The sequence below is a fragment of the Martes martes genome (genome assembly GCF_963455335.1).
Source record: "Martes martes genome assembly, chromosome: 10".
NCBI classification, from domain to species: Eukaryota; Metazoa; Chordata; class Mammalia; order Carnivora; family Mustelidae; genus Martes; species Martes martes.
The window spans coordinates 3678945-3683555 of NC_137898.1; positions in this window are offsets into that span (position 1 = coordinate 3678945).

Consider the following 4611-nt stretch of genomic DNA (forward strand, 5'->3'; position numbering starts at 1 on the left):
GGGAAGCACCCCCCACCCACGCTTCTGCACGGGGGTCCACATTTCCATGATCTTCCCTTGGCTGCTCAGCACCCAGGCATGGAGGGGTTCTGGAAACCAGGACAATCATCTCCGTCCTTCCCCCTGGCTAGAGCGGGGCCAGCGGGGCCTCATCTCCGACTGTGCGCCCGAGCCACGCCCGTCACCCGTGGCCTCTCCCGCCCCCCACCTGCCTGCCTTTCTCCATCACAGGTGGCAGAGCCGGGGGGGCGTGTGCGGTGAAGGCGGTCTGCCCACTGCTTCTCCTTGGGAACCCCGGGCTACCCCGAGCTTGGCGAAGTTTCTCCTTCTCCGACTTCATTCCCTGCGCGGCCCCTAACTCAAATGATGCAGAAAATATTTACAGAGAAGCAAGGACAGACGTGCAGAGCGTGGTAGCAGGTGCTAGAGAAACAGTGGTATCTGGGGCGGGCCTACTGTGTGCAGCGCACGGCATGGGGCACCCAACTCTTCGGAGAAGGCCTGTTTCCTGGTAGAGGAAACCGAGGCTCGGGCTCCAGGGAGTATCACAGAGCAGGTCAACGTCAGACCCGGGAGCACAGGGCGTGGGCCCAGCCCTGACCCTCGGGATTCTCCCCCTCCCCCGGGAGGACCACAGGTGGCAACCCCCAATTTGTTCCCTGCCCATTAACAACCCCGACCTCTGAACCACACTGGGCGTCAAGGAATTAGAGCAGAGATATGCCACCTTTTGGGAGCTGTGACACCCCTATTCTTATTTAATTCCACCCCGCCTCCCTCAGTCCCTCCAAGTGTCAGCTGGCAAACATCTGTCCTGTAAATCAAAGCGCTCACAGACTCGCTGGGTTTGACGGGTCTCTGAGAATTTCATGGAGCCCTTTGGAGAAGGCACCACTGGGAGCTGCGAAAGCATTTGAAAAAGTTAAAAGCCTTCTTGGCTCGCACAGAGTGGCCCAGCGAGTCTGGCTCGGCGAGGGGGTCCCAGCCTCGGGTGGCCGGGCGGCCAAGCGCCCCGAGGCCAGCGCCTCTGACCCCCTCCGGGAACTCGGGGAAGGTTCTGGCTGGAGAAGCCTGCGTGGAAAGCCACTGTGCAGGCTCCAGGGACATGTTGGGATGGAAGGTGACCCTCGGGGACCTGTCAGTGCCGTCTGTGCACCTTCAACCGCCGGAGCTGCACGGACGTCCCTGCGTGTGGTCACTCACTGTCAACGCGGCGTTTCAGCGACCGAGCGGAGTCGCCCTGCCACGCCGGAGGCATCCTCTGTCTGTGGCCCCCAGGGGTGTCTAAACGACCCTGTCGTGGGCTTAGTGACTTCTTTGTTGCGATTGTAAGAGGGATCCGCTTCCGGTGCAGGGAATGTACGGAAAAGCAGAGAAGCATAAAAGAAGAGATAGGTGAACGGCCTCACCTTTTACAAATGTCCCTGTGTGGGTGTTTTTGCGGTTTTTTTCTTTTTCTTTCTTTTACACAATCACATCTTATTCTATATTTGGTTTGGTGCCCTGTTTTTTGTTTGTTTGTTTGTTTATTTGTTTTTCACTCAGCCTTAGATGGTGACAGTTTGGGGGGGCGCAAGTGCTTGGGTAGATCCCGGCCCCCCGCCCCCCCTTGACCCGTTGGTTCCTTGTCATTGATCCTCTGCCTTTTTCCACCGGTTTCAGACTCACGGACTCTCTCCCGAGGCCTCGCCTGCTGTGGGAAGCCAAGGCCCTGATTCCTCGCATGCGGTCTCTCCTGGTGGGAAGGTACCAGTGGTGTGCCAGGGCCCAGGTTGGAGGGGAGTGGGGGGGCACAGGGGTCTGGAGGGGCACTTTGCAAGGCCGAAGAGCCCCATTTGGCCCCAGGGTGCCTGGAGGGGTGCCTTAGAGAACCAAGAGCCGGGCAGCGTTCCTGGCCCTCTGCTGGGGTGACCGCCCGAGGCCAGCCTCAGGGGCATCTGGGCCTGCTAAGCCCTCCCCTCCGGGAGCCTAGAGGACTCCCATTCCGCACCCACCCTCCTACCCACGGCTATGCTCCCCCGTCCCTGCGGGAGGACTCTCGGGCACCAGCATCTCTGTTGGGCGTTGACTGATGGAGACGGCAATGTGTCCCCAAGGGGTGTGTCCACCTGAACCCGATGACGGTGACCTTATTCGGAGAAGGGGTCTTTGCTTGTGTAGTTAAGTGAAGGATCTCACGATGAGACCATTCGGGGGTGGGGGTGGGGGCTATACCCGGCGACAAGTGTCCCTGCAAGACCCGGGGAGGGAGATCTGAGACGGAGAGGGAAGACGAGGCTGTGTGGAGGCAGAGTGGAGGCTGCAGGAGAGCCCAGGGGAGCCGGGAGCACCTCGCAGCTGGAGGAGCAAGGAGGACGGTCCCTCAGAGTGTCTGGAAGGAAGCAGCCCTGCCCACATCCTCATCTGCCACCTCCGGCCTCCAGAAGGAAGACAGGGTTGGCTTCTGTTGTTTGAGCGGCCCAGTAAGTGGTCCTCTGTTAGAGCCGCCCCAAGACACTAACGCAGGGTGCAAGGGCCCTGGCTTCGAATCCCAGCCCTGATGGGTGCGGGCTGTGTGGACTGGGGCAGGAGGAGCCACGCCCTCTCAGTCGGTAGATGGGAGGACTTCAGGTCACACAGGCACATAGTAGGTGCTCAGGAAAGGAGCACAGAACAGCCACAGCTGTTCTCAAAGATGCTGACCACTGGGGGGCTGGGGCCAGTTCAAGTCAAAGAGCATGGGATGCCGCATCCCTGTCCCTCGGAAAAGTCCCAGGTGACCTGGTGGGAGGCGGGCAGTAGTGATGCCCGGGACATGGGTGATCTCCGGAGCCTCAGCTGTGCCCCTGCCTGGCAACACACTCCATACCAGAAAGGGGCAGAGGAGCTGGATGGAGCTGACCACGTTTCACCAAGGCTATCACATGGACACATTCCGGGTCATTGGTCCCGAGTGCAAGATGGAGGATGTGCAAGATGAGGAAGCTTCTAGAAGGAACCCTTAAAACAAAGTCATGGCAGGGCGCCTGGGTGGCTCGGTGGGTTAAAGCCTCTGCCTTCGGCTCAGGTCATGATCCCAGGGTCCTGGGATCGAGCCCCACATAGGGCTCTCTGCTCTGCGGGGAGCCTGCTTCCTCCTCTCTGCCTGCCTCTCTGCCTACTTGTGATCTCTGTCGGTCAAATAAATAAATAAAATATTTTTTTAAAAAATCATGGCAATCAGACGCCAATGATGGGAGAGGAAGGTCCGTCCACGAGAGGCCAGGTTTTCTACACTGAGTGACCCGTCCCCATCAGTGCCTGGTCAGTGTCTCTGAAGTGCACGCCCCACCCCTGTTACGGATCCCCTCAGGGAAGCAGGCCCGCCCAGCTCGCTGAGCCTCAGTCTGCCGAGGGGTGGACGGAAGTCAAGTTCACTTCGGCCCTAGCCGCGGACCCTGGAGCGTGAGCCCACGGCTCTGCTGGCAGCTCAAGGTGCAGCCACCTCGCTGGCCCCTGCGGTGGCTGCCTCCAGGGTCAGCCGCTGGAAATCCTGTCCAAGGACCACCGAGCTCAGAGCAAGGCAGGCGATGAGCTTCGCGCAGCGAGGAGAGGCCTGTGCGTGGGGGACGTGATATCCGACCGCCTCCAGGCCTGGGCTCGGGCTCAGAGGAGCCAGTTCCTCCACAGGGCTGCCTCCTGTGAGCATCCTAGAGAATGTGTTGAGAACTGTCTGCAGGGCCCAGAAACCTTGACATGAGATATCAGGAGCTCACGGACCCGGATTAACACGGGGGGCTTTGAGACTTGAATGGGGCCTGGGAGCAGATATTTGAGGGAAAGGGCAAGAGTGGGAGCAGGTGCACGGACCCAGGGGGACACAGGGGGGTTGAAGTGAAGGAGAGGAGGGGGCATGGGTCGGGAGCCCCCAACCGCTACCGGTGAGGACCAGCTAGCTGGCTGTCCTCAGGCCTCAGTGTCCATGTCTGTAGAAGGGGCCTGGGGAGATGTGGCATACAGCCCAGTCAGGCCCCCGTACACATGTTGCCTCCTATAGCGCGGGGCCGGGGGTGGGGGAACAGGAATCAGATGGGGGACAAGGGGGCAGGGGGAGGAGTGTCACCTGAGAGATGGTAGGTCATCTTGGAATGGAGGGCGGGGCTACCACAACCCTGGGGGTTTGGGCAGGGACCCAGAGGCAAGAGGCAGCATCAGAGTCTGGACCAGCCCCAGACAGGGCTTTGGGAAGAGGTTCCTTTTTGTCACAGTTTAAGCACGAAAGGTCTGGGTTGGGGCTGAGGGACCCGCCCTCCAGGGGTACGGGGTGCCACGTCCAGACCCTGTGGGCCTGGCCCACCTTGGGGCCCCGGGAGCCTGGGGTGCTCCCCGAGCTTCTCCTTCTCTGCGGAGTCTCGTCCCATTTCCTGGATGGGGAAGCCGGGGCAAGAGCTTGCCCGAAGGCCCACAGCAGGAGCCTTTGGAAGGAATCTCCAACCCCCTCAGTCTGTGGTATGTGCGGCCAGAAACCCTAGCCGGAACTGAGCCCCGAGCATCTGTCTAAATGCCTCAAAACAGAAATACCTCTGGTCTCCGCTGACCTGCTAGGAAGGCAGGGCTGGGAGCCTGGAGGGCTGAAGTCACCACTCTCCCGGC